General features: G+C 33.5%; 24 non-coding genes across 24 annotated transcripts; all 24 read left to right on the forward strand.

Annotated features, from left to right (window-relative positions):
- Positions 1–69: 69 nt before the first annotated feature.
- On the forward strand, positions 70–150 carry TRNAL-AAG (transfer RNA leucine (anticodon AAG)). Its single transcript has one exon. It is a non-coding gene; the product is annotated as a tRNA-Leu (tRNA).
- A 262-nt stretch (positions 151–412) lies between these two features.
- TRNAL-UAG (transfer RNA leucine (anticodon UAG)) lies at positions 413–494 on the forward strand. Its single transcript has one exon. It is a non-coding gene; the product is annotated as a tRNA-Leu (tRNA).
- A 1,694-nt stretch (positions 495–2,188) lies between these two features.
- TRNAL-AAG (transfer RNA leucine (anticodon AAG)) lies at positions 2,189–2,270 on the forward strand. The gene has a single exon. It is a non-coding gene; the product is annotated as a tRNA-Leu (tRNA).
- A 262-nt stretch (positions 2,271–2,532) lies between these two features.
- TRNAL-UAG (transfer RNA leucine (anticodon UAG)) lies at positions 2,533–2,614 on the forward strand. The gene has a single exon. It is a non-coding gene; the product is annotated as a tRNA-Leu (tRNA).
- A 1,693-nt stretch (positions 2,615–4,307) lies between these two features.
- On the forward strand, positions 4,308–4,389 carry TRNAL-AAG (transfer RNA leucine (anticodon AAG)). Its single transcript has one exon. It is a non-coding gene; the product is annotated as a tRNA-Leu (tRNA).
- A 262-nt stretch (positions 4,390–4,651) lies between these two features.
- On the forward strand, positions 4,652–4,733 carry TRNAL-UAG (transfer RNA leucine (anticodon UAG)). The gene has a single exon. It is a non-coding gene; the product is annotated as a tRNA-Leu (tRNA).
- Positions 4,734–6,424: 1,691 nt separating this feature from the next.
- Positions 6,425–6,506, forward strand: TRNAL-AAG (transfer RNA leucine (anticodon AAG)). The gene has a single exon. It is a non-coding gene; the product is annotated as a tRNA-Leu (tRNA).
- Positions 6,507–6,768: 262 nt separating this feature from the next.
- Positions 6,769–6,850, forward strand: TRNAL-UAG (transfer RNA leucine (anticodon UAG)). The gene has a single exon. It is a non-coding gene; the product is annotated as a tRNA-Leu (tRNA).
- Positions 6,851–8,543: 1,693 nt separating this feature from the next.
- On the forward strand, positions 8,544–8,625 carry TRNAL-AAG (transfer RNA leucine (anticodon AAG)). The gene has a single exon. It is a non-coding gene; the product is annotated as a tRNA-Leu (tRNA).
- Positions 8,626–8,887: 262 nt separating this feature from the next.
- On the forward strand, positions 8,888–8,969 carry TRNAL-UAG (transfer RNA leucine (anticodon UAG)). Its single transcript has one exon. It is a non-coding gene; the product is annotated as a tRNA-Leu (tRNA).
- A 1,692-nt stretch (positions 8,970–10,661) lies between these two features.
- TRNAL-AAG (transfer RNA leucine (anticodon AAG)) lies at positions 10,662–10,743 on the forward strand. The gene has a single exon. It is a non-coding gene; the product is annotated as a tRNA-Leu (tRNA).
- A 262-nt stretch (positions 10,744–11,005) lies between these two features.
- TRNAL-UAG (transfer RNA leucine (anticodon UAG)) lies at positions 11,006–11,087 on the forward strand. The gene has a single exon. It is a non-coding gene; the product is annotated as a tRNA-Leu (tRNA).
- Positions 11,088–12,777: 1,690 nt separating this feature from the next.
- TRNAL-AAG (transfer RNA leucine (anticodon AAG)) lies at positions 12,778–12,858 on the forward strand. The gene has a single exon. It is a non-coding gene; the product is annotated as a tRNA-Leu (tRNA).
- Positions 12,859–13,121: 263 nt separating this feature from the next.
- TRNAL-UAG (transfer RNA leucine (anticodon UAG)) lies at positions 13,122–13,203 on the forward strand. The gene has a single exon. It is a non-coding gene; the product is annotated as a tRNA-Leu (tRNA).
- Positions 13,204–14,888: 1,685 nt separating this feature from the next.
- On the forward strand, positions 14,889–14,970 carry TRNAL-AAG (transfer RNA leucine (anticodon AAG)). The gene has a single exon. It is a non-coding gene; the product is annotated as a tRNA-Leu (tRNA).
- A 262-nt stretch (positions 14,971–15,232) lies between these two features.
- TRNAL-UAG (transfer RNA leucine (anticodon UAG)) lies at positions 15,233–15,314 on the forward strand. Its single transcript has one exon. It is a non-coding gene; the product is annotated as a tRNA-Leu (tRNA).
- Positions 15,315–17,007: 1,693 nt separating this feature from the next.
- TRNAL-AAG (transfer RNA leucine (anticodon AAG)) lies at positions 17,008–17,089 on the forward strand. The gene has a single exon. It is a non-coding gene; the product is annotated as a tRNA-Leu (tRNA).
- Positions 17,090–17,351: 262 nt separating this feature from the next.
- TRNAL-UAG (transfer RNA leucine (anticodon UAG)) lies at positions 17,352–17,433 on the forward strand. Its single transcript has one exon. It is a non-coding gene; the product is annotated as a tRNA-Leu (tRNA).
- Positions 17,434–19,124: 1,691 nt separating this feature from the next.
- TRNAL-AAG (transfer RNA leucine (anticodon AAG)) lies at positions 19,125–19,206 on the forward strand. The gene has a single exon. It is a non-coding gene; the product is annotated as a tRNA-Leu (tRNA).
- A 262-nt stretch (positions 19,207–19,468) lies between these two features.
- Positions 19,469–19,550, forward strand: TRNAL-UAG (transfer RNA leucine (anticodon UAG)). The gene has a single exon. It is a non-coding gene; the product is annotated as a tRNA-Leu (tRNA).
- Positions 19,551–21,248: 1,698 nt separating this feature from the next.
- Positions 21,249–21,329, forward strand: TRNAL-AAG (transfer RNA leucine (anticodon AAG)). Its single transcript has one exon. It is a non-coding gene; the product is annotated as a tRNA-Leu (tRNA).
- Positions 21,330–21,591: 262 nt separating this feature from the next.
- On the forward strand, positions 21,592–21,673 carry TRNAL-UAG (transfer RNA leucine (anticodon UAG)). The gene has a single exon. It is a non-coding gene; the product is annotated as a tRNA-Leu (tRNA).
- Positions 21,674–23,365: 1,692 nt separating this feature from the next.
- TRNAL-AAG (transfer RNA leucine (anticodon AAG)) lies at positions 23,366–23,447 on the forward strand. The gene has a single exon. It is a non-coding gene; the product is annotated as a tRNA-Leu (tRNA).
- A 263-nt stretch (positions 23,448–23,710) lies between these two features.
- Positions 23,711–23,792, forward strand: TRNAL-UAG (transfer RNA leucine (anticodon UAG)). The gene has a single exon. It is a non-coding gene; the product is annotated as a tRNA-Leu (tRNA).
- The last annotated feature ends 2,072 nt before the right edge of the window (positions 23,793–25,864 follow it).

Genomic DNA, 25,864 nt, shown 5'->3' on the forward strand with positions numbered 1-25,864 from the left:
GTCTTCTCAAACTTTAAAAATAATATGTAAAATAATAAACTATGACCTTTGGAGCCAAAATAGATATGTGGTAGCATGGCCGAGCGGTCTAAGGCGCTGGATTAAGGCTCCAGTCTCTTTGGAGGCGTGGTTCAAATCCCACTGCTGCCGTAATTATTTTCAAGAGAAAATGACATTCATTGATGTCAAATTGTTTTACTCTACTAAACAGCAAATCAATAATAAAAAATCCTTACTCATTAATATTGACTACTAATTTTGTACCTTTTTTATGCTTCCTTAACTTTTTGTATTTTAAATACTTGTAACATGACACTTCTTTTCAAGTATTGATTTAAAACAACACATTTTTTTCCTGTAATCTCAACTGTATGATCCAGAACTGTGAGCTTTCAGTCAGACAGGTCCATGTGGTAGCATGGCCGAGCGGTCTAAGGTGCTGGATTTAGGCTCCAGTCTCTCTGGAGGCGTGGGTTCAAATCCCACTGCTGCCATAATGATTTTACTATGAAAACATCAGTCAGTGATGACAAAATGTTTTTCTCCACTAATAAGAAAAACAATAATAATAATAAAGACTTTTCTCCTCAATAGCTGATTGATATGATCCAGATGCATGAGCTAAAAATCAGCAGTGTCTAAGGCGCTGGATTAAGGTTCCAGTTTCTTTGGAGGCTTTGGATCAAAACCTACTGCCGCCATAATTATTTTTCCTAAGAAAAAATAAGTCATTGATGTCAAAGTGTTTTTCTTTGCTAAAGAGCAAATGAATAATAAAAAAATCCTTTCTCATTAATATTTTATGTCAATTTATGTACTTTTTTAACCTTCCAAAACATTTTGTACATAACTTAAACACTTTTGGTATGACACTTCTTTTTAAGTATTTATTTAAAACAAAAAAAAAATGTTTGTACTGTAATCTGAGCTATATGGCCCTGATCTGTGAGCTAAGAGTGTTCATTTGGTACCATGGCCGAGCGGTCTAAGGCCACTAAGCTGCTAAAATAAAATATTGGTTGGTTAAAAAGTTCATCATCTGCCCTAGATTTTAAAACAGTTTATCATAATTTCAAGAGTCTTCTCAAAATGTAAAAATAATATGTAAAATTATAAACTATGAGCTATGGAGTCAAGGTAGAAATGTGGCTGAGCGGTCTTAGATGCTGCATTAAGGCTCCCGTGTGTTTGGAGGCATGGGTTCAAATTCCACTGCTGTCATCATTATTTTCAAGATAAAACGACTGTCATTGATGTCAAAGTGTTTTTCTCCACTAAACAGCAAGTCAATAATAAAAAATCCTTTCTAATTAATATTGTCTGCTAATTTTGTACCTTTTTTAAATTTTTGTATTTTAAACACTTTTAACATGACACTTCTTTTCAAGTATTGATTTATAACTACACAATTTTTTCTTGTAATCTTAACTATATGATCCAGAACTCTGAGCTTTGAGTCAAAAGTATCCATGGGGTAGCAAGGGCGAGCGGTCTAAGGCACTTGATTTAGGTTCCAGTCTCTCTGGAGGCGTGGGTCCGAATCCCACTGCTTCCATAATGATTTTACTATGAAAATGTCAGTCAGTGATAGCAATGTGTTTTTCTCCACTAATAAGAAAATCAATAATAATAAAGTCCTTTCTCCTCAACATCTGATCAATATGATCCAGATGCATTAGCTAAAAATACGGTGCTGGATTAAGGTTCCAGATTCTTTGGAGGAATTGGTTCAAAACCTACTGCCGCCATAATTATTTTCCCTGAGAAAAAATAAGTAATTGATGTCAAAGTGTTTTTTCTCTACTAAACAGCAAATCAATAATAAAAATATCCTTTCTCATTGATATTTTATGTCAATTTATGTACTTTTTTAACCTTCCAAAACGTTTTGTACATAATTTAAACACTATTTGCATTACACTTCTTTTTAAATATTGATTTAAAAAAAATGTTTTTACTGTAACCTGAGCTATATGACCCAGATCTGTGAGCTAAGAGTGTCCATGTGGTACCATGGCCGAGCGGTCTAAGGCCACAAAGTTGCTAAAGTAAAATATTGGAAGGTTGAAAAGTTCATCATCTGTCCTAGATTTTAAAACAGTTTATCACAATTTCAAGAGTCTTCTCAAACTTTAAAAATAATATGTAAAATAATAAACTATGACCTTTGGAGTCAAAATATATATGTGGTAGCATGGCCGAGCGGTCTAAGGCGCTGGATTAAGGCTCCAGTCTCTTTGGAGGTGTGGGTTCAAATCCCACTGCTGCCATAATCATTTTCAAGAGAAAATGACATTCATTGATGTCAAACTGTTTTACTCTACTAAACAGCAAATCAATAATAAAAAATCCTTACTCATTAATATTGTATACTAATTTTGTACCTTTTTCATGCTTCCTTAACTTTTTGTATTTTAAATACTTGTAACATGACACTTCTTTTCAAGTATTGATTTAAAACAACACATTTTTTTCCTGTAATCTCAACTGTATGATCCAGAACTGTGAGCTTTCAGTCAGACAACTCCATGTGGTAGCATGGCCGAGCGGTCTAAGGTGCTGGATTTAGGCTCCAGTCTCTCTGGAGGCGTGGGTTCAAATCCCACTGCTGCCATAATGATTTTACTATGAAAACATCAGTCAGTGATGACAAAATGTTTTTCTCCACTAATAAGAAAAACAATAATAATAATAAAGACTTTTCTCGTCAATAGCTGATTGATATGATCCAGATGCATGAGCTAAAAATCAGCAGTGTCTAAGGCGCTGGATTAAGGTTCCAGTTTCTTTGGATGCTTTGGATCAAAACCTACTGCCGCCATAATTATTTTTCCTAAGAAAAAATAAGTCATTGATGTCAAAGTGTTTTTCTTTACTAAACAGCAAATGAATAATAAAAAAATCCTTTCTCATTAATATTTTATGTCAATTTATGTACTTTTTTAACCTTCCAAAATATTTTGTACATAACTTAAACACTTTTGGTATGACACTTCTTTTTAAGTATTTATTTAAAACAAAAAAAAATGTTTGTACTGTAATCTGAGCTATATGGCCCAGATCTTTGAGCTAAGAGTTTTCATTTGGTACCATGGCCGAGCGGTCTAAGGCCACTAAGCTGCTAAAATAAAATATTGGTAGGTTAAAAAGTTCATCATCTGCCCTAGATTTTAAAACAGTTTATCATAATTTCAAGAGTCTTCTCAAAATGTAAAAATAATATGTAAAATTATAAACTATGAGCTATGGAGTCAAGGTAGAAATGTGGCTGAGCGGTCTAAGATGCTGCATTAAGGCTCCCGTCTGTTTGGAGGCATGGGTTCAAATTCCACTGCTGTCATAATTATTTTCAAGATAAAACGACTGTCATTGATGTCAAAGTGTTTTTCTCCACTAAACAGCAAGTCAATAATAAAAAATCCTTTCTAATTAATGTTGTCTGCTAATTTTGTACCTTTTTTAAATTTTTGTATTTTAAATACTTTTAACATGACACTTCTTTTCAAGTATTGATTTATAACTACACAATTTTTTCTTGTAATCTTAACTATATGATCCAGAACTCTGAGCTTTGAGTCAAAAGTATCCATGGGGTAGCAAGGGCGAGCGGTCTAAGGCACTTGATTTAGGTTCCAGTCTCTCTGGAGGCGTGGGTCCGAATCCCACTGCTTCCATAATGATTTTACTATGAAAATGTCAGTCAGTGATGGCAATGTGTTTTTCTCCACTAATAAGAAAATCAATAATAATAAAGTCCTTTCTCCTCAACATCTGATCAATATGATCCAGATGCATTAGCTAAAAATACGGTGCTGGATTAAGGTTCCAGATTCTTTGGAGGAATTGGTTCAAAACCTACTGCCGCCATAATTATTTTCCCTGAGAAAAAATAAGTAATTGATGTCAAAGTGTTTTTTCTCTACTAAACAGCAAATCAATAATAAAAATATCCTTTCTCATTGATATTTTATGTCAATTTATGTACTTTTTTAACCTTCCAAAACGTTTTGTACATAATTTAAACACTATTTGCATTACACTTCTTTTTAAATATTGATTTAAAAAAAATGTTTTTACTGTAACCTGAGCTATATGACCCAGATCTGTGAGCTAAGAGTGTCCATGTGGTACCATGGCCGAGCGGTCTAAGGCCACAAAGTTGCTAAAGTAAAATATTGGAAGGTTGAAAAGTTCATCATCTGTCCTAGATTTTAAAACAGTTTATCACAATTTCAAGAGTCTTCTCAAACTTTAAAAATAATATGTAAAATAATAAACTATGACCTTTGGAGGCAAAATAGATATGTGGTAGCATGGCCGAGCGGTCTAAGGCGCTGGATTAAGGCTCCAGTCTCTTTGGAGGTGTGGGTTCCAATCCCACTGCTGCCATAATTATTTTCAAGAGAAAATGACATTCATTGATGTCAAACTGTTTTACTCTACTAAACAGCAAATCAATAATAAAAAATCCTTACTCATTAATATTGTATACTAATTTTGTACCTTTTTCATGCTTCCTTAACTTTTTGTATTTTAAATACTTGTAACATGACACTTCTTTTCAAGTATTGATTTAAAACAACACATTTTTTTCCTGTAATCTCAACTGTATGATCCAGAACTGTGAGCTTTCAGTCAGACAAGTCCATGTGGTAGCATGGCCGAGCGGTCTAAGGTGCTGGATTTAGGCTCCAGTCTCTCTGGAGGCGTGGGTTCAAATCCCACTGCTGCCATAATGATTTTACTATGAAAACATCAGTCAGTGATGACAAACTGTTTTTCTCCACTAATAAGAAAAACAATAATAATAATAAAGACTTTTCTCGTCAATAGCTGATTGATATGATCCAGATGCATGAGCTAAAAATCAGCAGTGTCTAAGGTGCTGGATTAAGGTTCCAGTTTCTTTGGATGCTTTGGATCAAAACCTACTGCCGCCATAATTATTTTTCCTAAGAAAAAATAAGTCATTGATGTCAAAGTGTTTTTCTTTACTAAACAGCAAATGAATAATAAAAAAATCCTTTCTCATTAATATTTTATGTCAATTTATGTACTTTTTTAACCTTCCAAAATATTTTGTACATAACTTAAACACTTTTGGTATGACACTTCTTTTTAAGTATTTATTTAAAACAAAAAAAATGTTTGTACTGTAATCTGAGCTATATGGCCCAGATCTTTGAGCTAAGAGTTTTCATTTGGTACCATGGCCGAGCGGTCTAAGGCCACTAAGCTGCTAAAATAAAATATTGGTAGGTTAAAAAGTTCATCATCTGCCCTAGATTTTAAAACAGTTTATCATAATTTCAAGAGTCTTCTCAAAATGTAAAAATAATATGTAAAATTATAAACTATGAGCTATGGAGTCAAGGTAGAAATGTGGCTGAGCGGTCTAAGATGCTGCATTAAGGCTCCCGTCTGTTTGGAGGCATGGGTTCAAATTCCACTGCTGTCATAATTATTTTCAAGATAAAACGACTGTCATTGATGTCAAAGTGTTTTTCTCCACTAAACAGCAAGTCAATAATAAAAAATCCTTTCTAATTAATATTGTCTGCTAATTTTGTACCTTTTTTAAATTTTTGTATTTTAAACACTTTTAACATGACACTTCTTTTCAAGTATTGATTTATAACTACACAATTTTTTCTTGTAATCTTAACTATATGATCCAGAACTCTGAGCTTTGAGTCAAAAGTATCCATGGGGTAGCAAGGGCGAGCGGTCTAAGGCACTTGATTTAGGTTCCAGTCTCTCTGGAGGCGTGGGTCCGAATCCCACTGCTTCCATAATGATTTTACTATGAAAATGTCAGTCAGTGATGGCAATGTGTTTTTCTCCACTAATAAGAAAATCAATAATAATAAAGTCCTTTCTCCTCAACATCTGATCAATATGATCCAGATGCATTAGCTAAAAATACGGTGCTGGATTAAGGTTCCAGATTCTTTGGAGGAATTGGTTCAAAACCTACTGCCGCCATAATTATTTTCCCTGAGAAAAAATAAGTAATTGATGTCAAAGTGTTTTTTCTCTACTAAACAGCAAATCAATAATAAAAATATCCTTTCTCATTGATATTTTATGTCAATTTATGTACTTTTTTAACCTTCCAAAACGTTTTGTACATAATTTAAACACTATTTGCATTACACTTCTTTTTAAATATTGATTTAAAAAAATGTTTTTACTGTAACCTGAGCTATATGACCCAGATCTGTGAGCTAAGAGTGTCCATGTGGTACCATGGCCGAGCGGTCTAAGGCCACAAAGTTGCTAAAGTAAAATATTGGAAGGTTGAAAAGTTCATCATCTGTCCTAGATTTTAAAACAGTTTATCACAATTTCAAGAGTCTTCTCAAACTTTAAAAATAATATGTAAAATAATAAACTATGACCTTTGGAGTCAAAATAGATATGTGGTAGCATGGCCGAGCGGTCTAAGGCGCTTGATTAAGGCTCCAGTCTCTTTGGAGGTGTGGGTTCAAATCCCACTGCTGCCATAATTATTTTCAAGAGAAAATGACATTCATTGATGTCAAACTGTTTTACTCTGCTAAACAGCAAATCAATAATAAAAAATCCTTACTCATTAATATTGTCTACTAATTTTGTACCTTTTTCATGCTTCCTTAACTTTTTGTATTTTAAATACTTGTAACATGACACTTCTTTTCAAGTATTGATTTAAAACAACACATTTTTTTCCTGTAATCTCAACTGTATGATCCAGAACTGTGAGCTTTCAGTCAGACAGGTCCATGTGGTAGCATGGCTGAGCGGTCTAAGGTGCTGGATTTAGGCTCCAGTCTCTTTGGAAGCGTGGGTTCAAATCCCACTGCTACCATAATGATTTTACTATGAAAACATCAGTCAGTGATGACAAAATGTTTTTCTCCACTAATAAGAAAAACAATAATAATAATAAAGACTTTTCTCGTCAATAGCTGATTGATATGATCCAGATGCATGAGCTAAAAATCAGCAGTGTCTAAGGCGCTGGATTAAGGTTCCAGTTTCTTTGGATGCTTTGGATCAAAACCTACTGCCGCCATAATTATTTTTCCTAAGAAAAAATAAGTCATTGATGTCAAAGTGTTTTTCTTTACTAAACAGCAAATGAATAATAAAAAAATCCTTTCACATTAATATTTTATGTCAATTTATGTACTTTTTTAACCTTCCAAAATATTTTGTACATAACTTAAACACTTTTGGTATGACACTTCTTTTTAAGTATTTATTTAAAACAAAAAAAAATGTTTGTACTGTAATCTGAGCTATATGGCCCAGATCTTTGAGCTAAGAGTTTTCATTTGGTACCATGGCCGAGCGGTCTAAGGCCACTAAGCTGCTAAAATAAAATATTGGTAGGTTAAAAAGTTCATCATCTGCCCTAGATTTTAAAACAGTTTATCATAATTTCAAGAGTCTTCTCAAAATGTAAAAATAATATGTAAAATTATAAACTATGAGCTATGGAGTCAAGGTAGAAATGTGGCTGAGCGGTCTAAGATGCTGCATTAAGGCTCCCGTCTGTTTGGAGGCATGGGTTCAAATTCCACTGCTGTCATAATTATTTTCAAGATAAAACGACTGTCATTGATGTCAAAGTGTTTTTCTCCACTAAACAGCAAGTCAATAATAAAAAATCCTTTCTAATTAATATTGTCTGCTAATTTTGTACCTTTTTTAAATTTTTGTATTTTAAACACTTTTAACATGACACTTCTTTTCAAGTATTGATTTATAACTACACAATTTTTTCTTGTAATCTTAACTATATGATCCAGAACTCTGAGCTTTGAGTCAAAAGTATCCATGGGGTAGCAAGGGCGAGCGGTCTAAGGCACTTGATTTAGGTTCCAGTCTCTCTGGAGGCGTGGGTCCGAATCCCACTGCTTCCATAATGATTTTACTATGAAAATGTCAGTCAGTGATGGCAATGTGTTTTTCTCCACTAATAAGAAAATCAATAATAATAAAGTCCTTTCTCCTCAACATCTGATCAATATGATCCAGATGCATTAGCTAAAAATACGGTGCTGGATTAAGGTTCCAGATTCTTTGGAGGAATTGGTTCAAAACCTACTGCCGCCATAATTATTTTCCCTGAGAAAAAATAAGTAATTGATGTCAAAGTGTTTTTTCTCTACTAAACAGCAAATCAATAATAAAAATATCCTTTCTCATTGATATTTTATGTCAATTTATGTACTTTTTTAACCTTCCAAAACGTTTTGTACATAATTTAAACACTATTTGCATTACACTTCTTTTTAAATATTGATTTAAAAAAAATGTTTTTACTGTAACCTGAGCTATATGACCCAGATCTGTGAGCTAAGAGTGTCCATGTGGTACCATGGCCGAGCGGTCTAAGGCCACAAAGTTGCTAAAGTAAAATATTGGAAGGTTGAAAAGTTCATCATCTGTCCTAGATTTTAAAATAGTTTATCACAATTTGAAGAGTCTTCTCAAACTTTAAAAATAATATGTAAAATAATAAACTATGACCTTTGGAGTCAAAATAGATATGTGGTAGCATGGCCGAGCGGTCTAAGGCGCTGGATTAAGGCTCCAGTCTCTTTGGAGGTGTGGGTTCAAATCCCACTGCTGCCATAATTATTTTCAAGAGAAAATGACATTCATTGATGTCAAACTGTTTTACTCTACTAAACAGCAAATCAATAATAAAAAATCCTTACTCATTAATATTGTATACTAATTTTGTACCTTTTTCATGCTTCCTTAACTTTTTGTATTTTAAATACTTGTAACATGACACTTCTTTTCAAGTATTGATTTAAAACAACACATTTTTTTCCTGTAATCTCAACTGTATGATCCAGAACTGTGAGCTTTCAGTCAGACAAGTCCATGTGGTAGCATGGCCGAGCGGTCTAAGGTGCTGGATTTAGGCTCCAGTCTCTCTGGAGGCGTGGGTTCAAATCCCACTGCTGCCATAATGATTTTACTATGAAAACATCAGTCAGTGATGACAAAATGTTTTTCTCCACTAATAAGAAAAACAATAATAATAATAAAGACTTTTCTCGTCAATAGCTGATTGATATGATCCAGATGCATGAGCTAAAAATCAGCAGTGTCTAAGGTGCTGGATTAAGGTTCCAGTTTCTTTGGATGCTTTGGATCAAAACCTACTGCCGCCATAATTATTTTTCCTAAGAAAAAATAAGTCATTGATGTCAAAGTGTTTTTCTTTACTAAACAGCAAATGAATAATAAAAAAATCCTTTCTCATTAATATTTTATGTCAATTTATGTACTTTTTTAACCTTCCAAAATATTTTGTACATAACTTAAACACTTTTGGTATGACACTTCTTTTTAAGTATTTATTTAAAACAAAAAAAATGTTTGTACTGTAATCTGAGCTATATGGCCCAGATCTTTGAGCTAAGAGTTTTCATTTGGTACCATGGCCGAGCGGTCTAAGGCCACTAAGCTGCTAAAATAAAATATTGGTAGGTTAAAAAGTTCATCATCTGCCCTAGATTTTAAAACAGTTTATCATAATTTCAAGAGTCTTCTCAAAATGTAAAAATAATATGTAAAATTATAAACTATGAGCTATGGAGTCAAGGTAGAAATGTGGCTGAGCGGTCTAAGATGCTGCATTAAGGCTCCCGTCTGTTTGGAGGCATGGGTTCAAATTCCACTGCTGTCATAATTATTTTCAAGATAAAACGACTGTCATTGATGTCAAAGTGTTTTTCTCCACTAAACAGCAAGTCAATAATAAAAAATCCTTTCTAATTAATATTGTCTGCTAATTTTGTACCTTTTTTTAAATTTTTGTATTTTAAACACTTTTAACATGACACTTCTTTTCAAGTATTGATTTATAACTACACAATTTTTTCTTGTAATCTTAACTATATGATCCAGAACTCTGAGCTTTGAGTCAAAAGTATCCATGGGGTAGCAAGGGCGAGCGGTCTAAGGCACTTGATTTAGGTTCCAGTCTCTCTGGAGGCGTGGGTCCGAATCCCACTGCTTCCATAATGATTTTACTATGAAAATGTCAGTCAGTGATGGCAATGTGTTTTTCTCCACTAATAAGAAAATCAATAATAATAAAGTCCTTTCTCCTCAACATCTGATCAATATGATCCAGATGCATTAGCTAAAAATACGGTGCTGGATTAAGGTTCCAGATTCTTTGGAGGAATTGGTTCAAAACCTACTGCCGCCATAATTATTTTCCCTGAGAAAAAATAAGTAATTGATGTCAAAGTGTTTTTTCTCTACTAAACAGCAAATCAATAATAAAAATATCCTTTCTCATTGATATTTTATGTCAATTTATGTACTTTTTTAACCTTCCAAAACGTTTTGTACATAATTTAAACACTATTTGCATTACACTTCTTTTTAAATATTGATTTAAAAAAATATTTTTACTGTAACCTGAGCTATATGACCCAGATCTGTGAGCTAAGAGTGTCCATGTGGTACCATGGCCGAGCGGTCTAAGGCCACAAAGTTGCTAAAGTAAAATATTGGAAGGTTGAAAAGTTCATCATCTGTCCTAGATTTTAAAACAGTTTATCACAATTTCAAGAGTCTTCTCAAACTTTACAAATAATATGTAAAATAATAAACTATGACCTTTGGAGTCAAAATAGATATGTGGTAGCATGGCCGAGCGGTCTAAGGCGCTTGATTAAGGCTCCAGTCTCTTTGGAGGTGTGGGTTCAAATCCCACTGCTGCCATAATTATTTTCAAGAGAAAATGACATTCATTGATGTCAAACTGTTTTACTCTGCTAAACAGCAAATCAATAATAAAAAATCCTTACTCATTAATATTGTCTACTAATTTTGTACCTTTTTCATGCTTCCTTAACTTTTTGTATTTTAAATACTTGTAACATGACACTTCTTTTCAAGTATTGATTTAAAACAACACATTTTTTTCCTGTAATCTCAACTGTATGATCCAGAACTGTGAGCTTTCAGTCAGACAGGTCCATGTGGTAGCATGGCTGAGCGGTCTAAGGTGCTGGATTTAGGCTCCAGTCTCTTTGGAAGCGTGGGTTCAAATCCCACTGCTACCATAATGATTTTACTATGAAAACATCAGTCAGTGATGACAAAATGTTTTTCTCCACTAATAAGAAAAACAATAATAATAAAGACTTTTCTCCTCAATAGCTGATTTATATAATCCAGATGCATGAGCTAAAAATCAGCAGTGTCTAAGACGCTGGATTAAGGTTCCAGTTTCTTTGGAGGCTTTGGATCAAAACCTACTGCCACCATAATTATTTTTCCTAAGAAAAAATAAGTCATTGATGTCAAAGTGTTTTTCTTTACTAAACAGCAAATGAATAATAAAAAATCCTTTCACATTAATATTTTATGTCAATTTATGTACTTTTTTAACCTTCCAAAACATTTTGTACATAACTTAAACACTTTTGGTATGACACTTCTTTTTAAGTATTTATTTAAAACAAAAAAAAAATGTTTGTACTGTAATCTGAGCTATATGGCCCTGATCTGTGAGCTAAGAGTGTTCATTTGGTACCATGGCCGAGCGGTCTAAGGCCACTAAGCTGCTAAAATAAAATATTGGTAGGTTAAAAAGTTCATCATCTGCCCTAGATTTTAAAACAGTTTATCATAATTTCAAGAGTCTTCTCAAAATGCAAAAATAATATGTAAAATGATAAACTATGAGCTATGGAGTCAAGGTAGAAATGTGGCTGAGCGGTCTAAGATGCTGCATTAAGGCTCCCGTCTGTTTGGAGGCATGGGTTCAAATTCCACTGCTGTCATAATTATTTTCAAGATAAAACGACTGTCATTGATGTCAAAGTGTTTTTCTCCACTAAACAGCAAGTCAATAATAAAAAATCCTTTCTAATTAATATTGTCTGCTAATTTTGTACCTTTTTTAAATTTTTGTATTTTAAACACTTTTAACATGACACTTCTTTTCAAGTATTGATTTATAACTACACAATTTTTTCTTGTAATCTTAACTATATGATCCAGAACTCTGAGCTTTGAGTCAAAAGTATCCATGGGGTAGCAAGGGCGAGCGGTCTAAGGCACTGGATTTAGGTTCCAGTCTCTCTGGAGGCATGGGTCCGAATCCCACTGCTTCCATAATGATTTTAGTATGAAAATGTCAGTCAGTGTTGGCAATGTGTTTTCTCCACTAATAAGAAACACAATAATAATAAAGTCCTTTCTCCTCAACATCTGATCAATATGATCCAGATGCATTAGCTAAAAATCAGCAGTGTCTAAGGTGCTGGATTAAGGTTCCAGATTCTTTGGAGGAATTGGTTCAAAACCTACTGCCACCATAATTATTTTCCCTGAGAAAAAATAAGTAATTGATGTCAAAGTGTTTTTTCTCTACTAAACAGCAAATGAATAATAAAAATATCCTTTCTCATTGATATTTTATGTCAATTTATGTACTTTTTTAACCTTCCAAAACGTTTTGTACATAATTTAAACACTTTTTGCATTACACTTCTTTTTAAATATTGATTTAAAAAATGTTTTTACTGTAACCTGAGCTATATGACCCAGACCTGTGAGCTAAGAGTGTCCATGTGGTACCATGGCCGAGCGGTCTAAGGCCACTAAGTTGCTAAAGTAAAATATTGGAAGGTTGAAAAGTTCATCATCTGTCCTAGATTTTAAAACACAATTTCAAGAGTCTTCTCAAACTTTAAAAATAATATGTAAAATAATAAACTATGACCTTTGGAGCCAAAATAGATATGTGGTAGCATGGCCGAGCGGTCTAAGGCGCTGGATTAAGGCTCCAGTCTCTTTGGAGGCGTGGTTCAAATCCCACTGCTGCCATAATTATTTTCAAGAGAAAATGACATTCATTGATGTCAAATTGTTTTACTCTACTAAACAGCAAATCAATAATAAAAAATCCTTACTCATTAATATTGACTACTAATTTTGTACCTTTTTTATGCTTCCTTAACTTTTTGTATTTTAAATACTTGTAACATGACACTTCTTTTCAAGTATTGATTTAAAACAACACATTTTTTTTCCTGTAATCTCAACTGTATGATCCAGAACTGTGAGCTTTCAGTCCGACAGGTCCATGTGGTAGCATGGCTGAGCGGTCTAAGGTGCTGGATTTAGGCTCCAGTCTCTCTGGAGGCGTGGGTTCAAATCCCACTGCTGCTATAATGATCTTACTATGAAAACATCAGTCAGTGATGACAAAATGTTTTTGTCCACTAATAAGAAAAACAATAATAATAATAAAGACTTTTCTCCTCAATAGCTGATTGATATGATCCAGATGCATGAGCTAAAAATCAGCAGTGTCTAAGGCGCTGGATTAAGGTTCCAGATGCTTTGGATCAAAACCTACTGCCGCCATAATTATTTTTCCTAAGAAAAAATAAGTCATTGATGTCAAAGTGTTTTTCTTTGCTAAACAGCAAATGAATAATAAAAAAATCCTTTCTCATTAATATTTTATGTCAATTTATGTACTTTTTTAACCTTCCAAAATATTTTGTACATAACTTAAACACTTTTGGTATGACACTTCTTTTTAAGTATTTATTTAAAACAAAAAAAAAATGTTTGTACTGTAATCTGAGCTATATGGCCCAGATCTTTGAGCTAAGAGTTTTCATTTGGTACCATGGCCGAGCGGTCTAAGGCCACTAAGCTGCTAAAATAAAATATTGGTAGGTTAAAAAGTTCATCATCTGCCCTAGATTTTAAAACAGTTTATCATAATTTCAAGAGTCTTCTCAAAATGTAAAAATAATATGTAAAATTATAAACTATGAGCTATGGAGTCAAGGTAGAAATGTGGCTGAGCGGTCTAAGATGCTGCATTAAGGCTCCCGTCTGTTTGGAGGCATGGGTTCAAATTCCACTGCTGTCATAATTATTTTCAAGATAAAACGACTGTCATTGATGTCAAAGTGTTTTTCTCCACTAAACAGCAAGTCAATAATAAAAAATCCTTTCTAATTAATATTGTCTGCTAATTTTGTACCTTTTTTAAATTTTTGTATTTTAAACACTTTTAACATGACACTTCTTTTCAAGTATTGATTTATAACTACACAATTTTTTCTTGTAATCTTAACTATATGATCCAGAACTCTGAGCTTTGAGTCAAAAGTATCCATGGGGTAGCAAGGGCGAGCGGTCTAAGGCACTTGATTTAGGTTCCAGTCTCTCTGGAGGCGTGGGTCCGAATCCCACTGCTTCCATAATGATTTTACTATGAAAATGTCAGTCAGTGATGGCAATGTGTTTTTCTCCACTAATAAGAAAATCAATAATAATAAAGTCCTTTCTCCTCAACATCTGATCAATATGATCCAGATGCATTAGCTAAAAATACGGTGCTGGATTAAGGTTCCAGATTCTTTGGAGGAATTGGTTCAAAACCTACTGCCGCCATAATTATTTTCCCTGAGAAAAAATAAGTAATTGATGTCAAAGTGTTTTTTCTCTACTAAACAGCAAATCAATAATAAAAATATCCTTTCTCATTGATATTTTATGTCAATTTATGTACTTTTTTAACCTTCCAAAACGTTTTGTACATAATTTAAACACTATTTGCATTACACTTCTTTTTAAATATTGATTTAAAAAAAATGTTTTTACTGTAACCTGAGCTATATGACCCAGATCTGTGAGCTAAGAGTGTCCATGTGGTACCATGGCCGAGCGGTCTAAGGCCACAAAGTTGCTAAAGTAAAATATTGGAAGGTTGAAAAGTTCATCATCTGTCCTAGATTTTAAAACAGTTTATCACAATTTCAAGAGTCTTCTCAAACTTTAAAAATAATATGTAAAATAATAAACTATGACCTTTGGAGTCAAAATAGATATGTGGTAGCATGGCCGAGCGGTCTAAGGCGCTGGATTAAGGCTCCAGTCTCTTTGGAGGTGTGGGTTCAAATCCCACTGCTGCCATAATTATTTTCAAGAGAAAATGACATTCATTGATGTCAAACTGTTTTACTCTACTAAACAGCAAATCAATAATAAAAAATCCTTACTCATTAATATTGTATACTAATTTTGTACCTTTTTCATGCTTCCTTAACTTTTTGTATTTTAAATACTTGTAACATGACACTTCTTTTCAAGTATTGATTTAAAACAACACATTTTTTTCCTGTAATCTCAACTGTATGATCCAGAACTGTGAGCTTTCAGTCAGACAAGTCCATGTGGTAGCATGGCCGAGCGGTCTAAGGTGCTGGATTTAGGCTCCAGTCTCTCTGGAGGCGTGGGTTCAAATCCCACTGCTGCCATAATGATTTTACTATGAAAACATCAGTCAGTGATGACAAAATGTTTTTCTCCACTAATAAGAAAAACAATAATAATAATAAAGACTTTTCTCGTCAATAGCTGATTAATATGATCCAGATGCATGAGCTAAAAATCAGCAGTGTCTAAGGCGCTGGATTAAGGTTCCAGTTTCTTTGGATGCTTTGGATCAAAACCTACTGCCGCCATAATTATTTTTCCTAAGAAAAAATAAGTCATTGATGTCAAAGTGTTTTTCTTTACTAAACAGCAAATGAATAATAAAAAAATCCTTTCTCATTAATATTTTATGTCAATTTATGTACTTTTTTAACCTTCCAAAATATTTTGTACATAACTTAAACACTTTTGGTATGACACTTCTTTTTAAGTATTTATTTAAAACAAAAAAAAATGTTTGTACTGTAATCTGAGCTATATGGCCCAGATCTTTGAGCTAAGAGTTTTCATTTGGTACCATGGCCGAGCGGTCTAAGGCCACTAAGCTGCTAAAATAAAATATTGGTAGGTTAAAAAGTTCATCATCTGCCCTAGATTTTAAAACAGTTTATCATAATTTCAAGAGTCTTCTCAAAATGTAAAAATAATATGTAAAATTATAAACTATGAGCTATGGAGTCAAGGTAGAGATGTGGCTGAGCGGTCTAAGATGCTGCATTAAGGCTCCCGTCTGTTTGGAGGCATGGGTTCAAATTCCACTGCTGTCATAATTATTTTCAAGATAAAACGACTGTCATTGATGTCAAAGTGTTTTTCTCCACTAAACAGCAAGTCAATAATAAAAAATCCTTTCTAATTAATATTGTCTGCTAATTTTGTACCTTTTTTAAATTTTTGTATTTTAAACACTTTTAACATGACACTTCTTTTCAAGTATTGATTTATAACTACACAATTTTTTCTTGTAATCTTAACTATATGATCCAGAACTCTGAGCTTTGAGTCAAAAGTATCCATGGGGTAGCAAGGGCGAGCGGTCTAAGGCACTTGATTTAGGTTCCAGTCTCTCTGGAGGCGTGGGTCCGAATCCCACTGCTTCCATAATGATTTTACTATGAAAATGTCAGTCAGTGATGGCAATGTGTTTTTCTCCACTAATAAGAAAATCAATAATAATAAAGTCCTTTCTCCTCAACATCTGATCAATATGATCCAGATGCATTAGCTAAAAATACGGTGCTGGATTAAGGTTCCAGATTCTTTGGAGGAATTGGTTCAAAACCTACTGCCGCCATAATTATTTTCCCTGAGAAAAAATAAGTAATTGATGTCAAAGTGTTTTTTCTCTACTAAACAGCAAATCAATAATAAAAATATCCTTTCTCATTGATATTTTATGTCAATTTATGTACTTTTTTAACCTTCCAAAACGTTTTGTACATAATTTAAACACTATTTGCATTACACTTCTTTTTAAATATTGATTTAAAAAAAATGTTTTTACTGTAACCTGAGCTATATGACCCAGATCTGTGAGCTAAGAGTGTCCATGTGGTACCATGGCCGAGCGGTCTAAGGCCACAAAGTTGCTAAAGTAAAATATTGGAAGGTTGAAAAGTTCATCATCTGTCCTAGATTTTAAAACAGTTTATCACAATTTCAAGAGTCTCCTCAAACTTTAAAAATAATATGTAAAATAATAAACTATGACCTTTGGAGGCAAAATAGATATGTGGTAGCATGGCCGAGCGGTCTAAGGCGCTGGATTAAGGCTCCAGTCTCTTTGGAGGTGTGGGTTCAAATCCCACTGCTGCCATAATTATTTTCAAGAGAAAATGACATTCATTGATGTCAAACTGTTTTACTCTACTAAACAGCAAATCAATAATAAAAAATCCTTACTCATTAATATTGTATACTAATTTTGTACCTTTTTCATGCTTCCTTAACTTTTTGTATTTTAAATACTTGTAACATGACACTTCTTTTCAAGTATTGATTTAAAACAACACATTTTTTTCCTGTAATCTCAACTGTATGATCCAGAACTGTGAGCTTTCAGTCAGACAAGTCCATGTGGTAGCATGGCCGAGCGGTCTAAGGTGCTGGATTTAGGCTCCAGTCTCTCTGGAGGCGTGGGTTCAAATCCCACTGCTGCCATAATGATTTTACTATGAAAACATCAGTCAGTGATGACAAAATGTTTTTCTCCACTAATAAGAAAAACAATAATAATAATAAAGACTTTTCTCGTCAATAGCTGATTGATATGATCCAGATGCATGAGCTAAAAATCAGCAGTGTCTAAGGTGCTGGATTAAGGTTCCAGTTTCTTTGGATGCTTTGGATCAAAACCTACTGCCGCCATAATTATTTTTCCTAAGAAAAAATAAGTCATTGATGTCAAAGTGTTTTTCTTTACTAAACAGCAAATGAATAATAAAAAAATCCTTTCTCATTAATATTTTATGTCAATTTATGTACTTTTTTAACCTTCCAAAATATTTTGTACATAACTTAAACACTTTTGGTATGACACTTCTTTTTAAGTATTTATTTAAAACAAAAAAAATGTTTGTACTGTAATCTGAGCTATATGGCCCAGATCTTTGAGCTAAGAGTTTTCATTTGGTACCATGGCCGAGCGGTCTAAGGCCACTAAGCTGCTAAAATAAAATATTGGTAGGTTAAAAAGTTCATCATCTGCCCTAGATTTTAAAACAGTTTATCATAATTTCAAGAGTCTTCTCAAAATGTAAAAATAATATGTAAAATTATAAACTATGAGCTATGGAGTCAAGGTAGAAATGTGGCTGAGCGGTCTAAGATGCTGCATTAAGGCTCCCGTCTGTTTGGAGGCATGGGTTCAAATTCCACTGCTGTCATAATTATTTTCAAGATAAAACGACTGTCATTGATGTCAAAGTGTTTTTCTCCACTAAACAGCAAGTCAATAATAAAAAATCCTTTCTAATTAATATTGTCTGCTAATTTTGTACCTTTTTTAAATTTTTGTATTTTAAACACTTTTAACATGACACTTCTTTTCAAGTATTGATTTATAACTACACAATTTTTTCTTGTAATCTTAACTATATGATCCAGAACTCTGAGCTTTGAGTCAAAAGTATCCATGGGGTAGCAAGGGCGAGCGGTCTAAGGCACTTGATTTAGGTTCCAGTCTCTCTGGAGGCGTGGGTCCGAATCCCACTGCTTCCATAATGATTTTACTATGAAAATGTCAGTCAGTGATGGCAATGTGTTTTTCTCCACTAATAAGAAAATCAATAATAATAAAGTCCTTTCTCCTCAACATCTGATCAATATGATCCAGATGCATTAGCTAAAAATACGGTGCTGGATTAAGGTTCCAGATTCTTTGGAGGAATTGGTTCAAAACCTACTGCCGCCATAATTATTTTCCCTGAGAAAAAATAAGTAATTGATGTCAAAGTGTTTTTTCTCTACTAAACAGCAAATCAATAATAAAAATATCCTTTCTCATTGATATTTTATGTCAATTTATGTACTTTTTTAACCTTCCAAAACGTTTTGTACATAATTTAAACACTATTTGCATTACACTTCTTTTTAAATATTGATTTAAAAAAATGTTTTTACTGTAACCTGAGCTATATGACCCAGATCTGTGAGCTAAGAGTGTCCATGTGGTACCATGGCCGAGCGGTCTAAGGCCACAAAGTTGCTAAAGTAAAATATTGGAAGGTTGAAAAGTTCATCATCTGTCCTAGATTTTAAAACAGTTTATCACAATTTCAAGAGTCTTCTCAAACTTTAAAAATAATATGTAAAATAATAAACTATGACCTTTGGAGTCAAAATAGATATGTGGTAGCATGGCAGAGCGGTCTAAGGCGCTTGATTAAGGCTCCAGTCTCTTTGGAGGTGTGGGTTCAAATCCCACTGCTGCCATAATTATTTTCAAGAGAAAATGACATTCATTGATGTCAAACTGTTTTACTCTGCTAAACAGCAAATCAATAATAAAAAATCCTTACTCATTAATATTGTCTACTAATTTTGTACCTTTTTCATGCTTCCTTAACTTTTTGTATTTTAAATACTTGTAACATGACACTTCTTTTCAAGTATTGATTTAAAACAACACATTTTTTTCCTGTAATCTCAACTGTATGATCCAGAACTGTGAGCTTTCAGTCAGACAGGTCCATGTGGTAGCATGGCTGAGCGGTCTAAGGTGCTGGATTTAGGCTCCAGTCTCTTTGGAAGCGTGGGTTCAAATCCCACTGCTACCATAATGATTTTACTATGAAAACATCAGTCAGTGATGACAAAATGTTTTTCTCCACTAATAAGAAAAACAATAATAATAAAGACTTTTCTCCTCAATAGCTGATTTATATAATCCAGATGCATGAGCTAAAAATCAGCAGTGTCTAAGACGCTGGATTAAGGTTCCAGTTTCTTTGGAGGCTTTGGATCAAAACCTACTGCCACCATAATTATTTTTCCTAAGAAAAAATAAGTCATTGATGTCAAAGTGTTTTTCTTTACTAAACAGCAAATGAATAATAAAAAATCCTTTCACATTAATATTTTATGTCAATTTATGTACTTTTTTAACCTTCCAAAACATTTTGTACATAACTTAAACACTTTTGGTATGACACTTCTTTTTAAGTATTTATTTAAAACAAAAAAAAAATGTTTGTACTGTAATCTGAGCTATATGGCCCTGATCTGTGAGCTAAGAGTGTTCATTTGGTACCATGGCCGAGCGGTCTAAGGCCACTAAGCTGCTAAAATAAAATATTGGTAGGTTAAAAAGTTCATCATCTGCTCTAGATTTTAAAACAGTTTATCATAATTTCAAGAGTCTTCTCAAAATGCAAAAATAATATGTAAAATGATAAACTATGAGCTATGGAGTCAAGGTAGAAATGTGGCTGAGCGGTCTAAGATGCTGCATTAAGGCTCCCGTCTGTTTGGAGGCATGGGTTCAAATTCCACTGCTGTCATAATTATTTTCAAGATAAAACGACTGTCATTGATGTCAAAGTGTTTTTCTCCACTAAACAGCAAGTCAATAATAAAAAATCCTTTCTAATTAATATTGTCTGCTAATTTTGTACCTTTTTTAAATTTTTGTATTTTAAACACTTTTAACATGACACTTCTTTTCAAGTATTGATTTATAACTACACAATTTTTTCTTGTAATCTTAACTATATGATCCAGAACTCTGAGCTTTGAGTCAAAAGTATCCATGGGGTAGCAAGGGCGAGCGGTCTAAGGCACTGGATTTAGGTTCCAGTCTCTCTGGAGGCATGGGTCCGAATCCCACTGCTTCCATAATGATTTTAGTATGAAAATGTCAGTCAGTGTTGGCAATGTGTTTTCTCCACTAATAAGAAACACAATAATAATAAAGTCCTTTCTCCTCAACATCTGATCAATATGATCCAGATGCATTAGCTAAAAATCAGCAGTGTCTAAGGTGCTGGATTAAGGTTCCAGATTCTTTGGAGGAATTGGTTCAAAACCTACTGCCACCATAATTATTTTCCCTGAGAAAAAAAAAATAATTGATGTCAAAGTGTTTTTTCTCTACTAAACAGCAAATGAATAATAAAAATATCCTTTCTCATTGATATTTTATGTCAATTTATGTACTTTTTTAACCTTCCAAAACGTTTTGTACATAATTTAAACACTTTTTGCATTACACTTCTTTTTAAATATTGATTTAAAAAATGTTTTTACTGTAACCTGAGCTATATGACCCAGACCTGTGAGCTAAGAGTGTCCATGTGGTACCATGGCCGAGCGGTCTAAGGCCACTAAGTTGCTAAAGTAAAATATTGGAAGGTTGAAAAGTTCATCATCTGTCCTAGATTTTAAAACAGTTTATCACAATTTCAAGAGTCTTCTCAAACTTTAAAAATAATATGTAAAATAATAAACTATGACCTTTGGAGCCAAAATAGATATGTGGTAGCATGGCCGAGCGGTCTAAGGCGCTGGATTAAGGCTCCAGTCTCTTTGGAGGCGTGGTTCAAATCCCACTGCTGCCATAATTATTTTCAAGAGAAAATGACATTCATTGATGTCAAATTGTTTTACTCTACTAAACAGCAAATCAATAATAAAAAATCCTTACTCATTAATATTGACTACTAATTTTGTACCTTTTTTATGCTTCCTTAACTTTTTGTATTTTAAATACTTGTAACATGACACTTCTTTTCAAGTATTGATTTAAAACAACACATTTTTTTCCTGTAATCTCAACTGTATGATCCAGAACTGTGAGCTTTCAGTCAGACAGGTCCATGTGGTAGCATGGCTGAGCGGTCTAAGGTGCTGGATTTAGGCTCCAGTTTCTCTGGAGGCGTGGGTTCAAATCCCACTGCTGCTATAATGATCTTACTATGAAAACATCAGTCAGTGATGACAAAATGTTTTTCTCCACTAATAAGAAAAACAATAATAATAATAAAGACTTTTCTCCTCAATAGCTGATTGATATGATCCAGATGCATGAGCTAAAAATCAGCAGTGTCTAAGGCGCTGGATTAAGGTTCCAGTTTCTTTGGATGCTTTGGATCAAAACCTACTGCCGCCATAATTATTTTTCCTAAGAAAAAATAAGTCATTGATGTCAAAGTGTTTTTCTTTGCTAAACAGCAAATGAATAATAAAAAAATCCTTTCTCATTAATATTTTATGTCAATTTATGTACTTTTTTAACCTTCCAAAATATTTTGTACATAACTTTAAACACTTTTGGTATGACACTTCTTTTTAAGTATTTATTTAAAACAAAAAAAAATGTTTGTACTGTAATCTGAGCTATATGGCCCAGATCTTTGAGCTAAGAGTTTTCATTTGGTACCATGGCCGAGCGGTCTAAGGCCACTAAGCTGCTAAAATAAAATATTGGTAGGTTAAAAAGTTCATCATCTGCCCTAGATTTTAAAACAGTTTATCATAATTTCAAGTCTTCTCAAAATGTAAAAATAATATGTAAAATTATAAACTATGAGCTATGGAGTCAAGGTAGAAATGTGGCTGAGCGGTCTAAGATGCTGCATTAAGGCTACAGTCTGTTTGGAGGCATGGGTTCAAATTCCACTGCTGTCATAATTATTTTCAAGATAAAACGACTGTCATTGATGTCAAAGTGTTTTTCTCCACTAAACAGCAAGTCAATAATAAAAAATTCTTTCTAATTAATATTGTCTGTTAATTTTGTACCTTTTTAAAATTTTTGTATTTTAAACACTTTTAACATGACACTTCTTTTCAAGTATTGATTTATAACTACACAATTTTTTCTTGTAATCTTAACTATATGATCCAGAACTCTGAGCTTTGAGTCAAAAGAATCCATGGGGTTGCAAGGGCGAGCGGTCTAAGGCACTGGATTTAGGTTCCAGTCTCTGTGGAGGCATGGGTCCGAATTCAACTGCTTCCATAATGATTTTAGTATGAAAATGTCAGTCAGTAATGGCAATGTGTTTTTCTCCACTAATAAGAAAATCAATAATAATAAAGTCCTTTCTCCTCAACATCTGATCAATATGATCCAGATGCATTAGCTAAAAATACGGTGCTGGATTAAGGTTCCAGATTCTTTGGAGGAATTGGTTCAAAACCTACTGCCGCCATAATTATTTTCCCTGAGAAAAAATAAGTAATTCATGTCAAAGTGTTTTTTCTCTACTAAACAGCAAATCAATAATAAAAATATCCTTTCTCATTGATATTTTATGTCAATTTATGTACTTTTTTAACCTTCCAAAACGTTTTGTACATAATTTAAACACTATTTGCATTACACTTCTTTTTAAATATTGATTTAAAAAAAATGTTTTTACTGTAACCTGAGCTATATGACCCAGATCTGTGAGCTAAGAGTGTCCATGTGGTACCATGGCCGAGCGGTCTAAGGCCACTAAGTTGCTAAAGTAAAATATTGGAAGGTTGAAAAGTTCATCATCTGTCCTAGATTTTAAAACAGTTTATCACAATTTCAAGAGTCTTCTCAAACTTTAAAAATAATATGTAAAATAATAAACTATGACCTTTGGAGTCAAAATAGATATGTGGTAGCATGGCCGAGCGGTCTAAGGCGCTGGATTAAGGCTCCAGTCTCTTTGGAGGTGTGGGTTCAAATCCCACTGCTGCCATAATTATTTTCAAGAGAAAATGACATTCCTTGATGTCAAACTGTTTTACTCTACTAAACAGCAAATCAATAATAAAAAAATCCTTACTCATTAATATTGTCTACTAATTTTGTACCTTTTTCATGCTTCTTTAACTTTTTGTATTTTAAATACTTGTAACATGACACTTCTTTTCAAGTATTGATTTAAAACAACACATTTTTTTCCTGTAATCTCAACTGTATGATCCAGAACTGTGAGCTTTCAGTCAGACAGGTCCATGTGGTAGCATGGCCGAGTGGTCTAAGGTGCTGGATTTAGGCTCCAGTCTCTCTGGAGGCGTGAGTTCAAATCCCGCTGCTGCTGTAATGATTTTACTATGAAAACATCAGTCAGTGATGACAAAATGTTTTTCTCCACTAATAAGAAAAACAATAATAATAAAGACTTTTCTCCTCAATAGCTGATTGATATGATCCAGATGCATGAGCTAAAAATCAGCAGTGTCTAAGGCGCTGGATTAAGGTTCCAGTTTCTTTGGATGCTTTGGATCAAAACCTACTGCCGCCATAATTATTTTTCCTAAGAAAAAATAAGTCATTGATGTCAAAGTGTTTTTCTTTACTAAACAGCAAATGAATAATAAAAAAATCCTTTCTCATTAATATTTTATGTCAATTTACGTACTTTTTTAACCTTCCAAAATATTTTGTACATAACTTAAACACTTTTGGTATGACACTTCTTTTTAAGTATTTATTTAAAACAAAAAAAATGTTTGTACTGTAATCTGAGCTATATGGCCCAGATCTTTGAGCTAAGAGTGTTCATTTGGTACCATGGCCGAGCGGTCTAAGGCCACTAAGCTGCTAAAATAAAATATTGGTAGGTTAAAAAGTTCATCATCTGCCCTAGATTTTAAAACAGTTTATCATAATTTCAAGAGTCTTCTCAAAATGTAAAAATAATATGTAAAATGATAAACTATGAGCTATGGAGTCAAGGTAGAAATGTGGCTGAGCGGTCTAAGATGCTGCATTAAGGCTCCAGTCTGTTTGGAGGCATGGGTTCAAATTCCACTGCTGTCATAATTATTTTCAAGATAAAACGACTGAATGGTGAACAAAGTGTCGCTGGCGCTAGATCCGTATGGATGTGTGAGGAACCCCAATATAGGGGTTCTGTATCCCTGAATGGGGATTTAATCCTTCAAATGATAGGTAGTAACTCAATAACAATGGATATAAAACACATATAAATATTTATTGTTAAAAACATACAATACGTGAATACTGAACGTGCATGGTAACCATGGACAATCCAAGAAGGTGACTTGTGCTGTTTTTCTTTATAAAGAATCTTCTGCGGTGGTGCTAGGCTGATTCAGCCCAGGACCATACCAGCTTATTTCATAAGCTAGCCCACCGCACCACAGTAAAAGGGTGAGAATACTTTTTGTGGTTTATAAAGAAAAACAGCACAAGTTTTATATCCATTGTTATTGAGTTACTACCTATCATTTGAAGGATTAAATCCCCATTCAGGGATACAGAACCCCTATATTGGGGTTCCTCACACATCCATACGGATCTAGCGCCAGCGACACTTTGTTCACCATTTTTCTCTTCATGCTTTATTGGGAATTGGTGTTTTGTCCCTAACTGAACAGTGTGTCTGGGCGGCTTCTTTTGTTTTACTGCGCAACTCTGGTATTGTATAAATCTTCTTTTAAAGATAAAACGACTGTCATTGATGTCAAAGTGTTTTTCTCCACTATACAGCAAGTCAATAATAAAAAATCCTTTCTAATTAATATTGTCTGTTAATTTTGTACCTTTTTTAAATTTTTGTATTTTAAACACTTTTAACATGACACTTCTTTTCAAGTATTGATTTATAACTACACAATTTTTTCTTGTAATCTTAAATATATGATCCAGAACTCTGAGCTTTGAGTCAAAAGTATCCATGGGGTAGCAAGGGCGAGCGGTCTAAGGCACTGGATTTAGGTTCCAGTCTCTCTGGAGGCGTGGGTCCGAATCCCACTGCTTCCATAATGATTTTACTATGAAAATGTCAGTCAGTGATGGCAATGTGTTTTTCTCCACTAATAAGAAAATCAATAATAATAAAGTCCTTTCTCCTCAACATCTGATCAATATGATCCAGATGCATTAGCTAAAAATCAGCAGTGTCTAAGGTGCTGGATTAAAGTTCCAGATTCTTTGGAGGAATTGGTTCAAAACCTACTGCCGCCATAATTATTTTCCCTGAGAAAAAAATAAGTAATTGATGTCAAAGTGTTTTTTCTCTACTAAACAGCAAATCAATAATAAAAATATCCTTTCTCATTGATATTTTGTCAATTTATGTACTTTTTTAACCTTCCAAAACGTTTTGTACCTAATTTAAACACTTTTTGCATTACACTTCTTTTT

This window comes from Pseudophryne corroboree, chromosome 3 (assembly GCF_028390025.1).
Source record: "Pseudophryne corroboree isolate aPseCor3 chromosome 3, aPseCor3.hap2, whole genome shotgun sequence".
Taxonomy (NCBI): Eukaryota; Metazoa; Chordata; class Amphibia; order Anura; family Myobatrachidae; genus Pseudophryne; species Pseudophryne corroboree.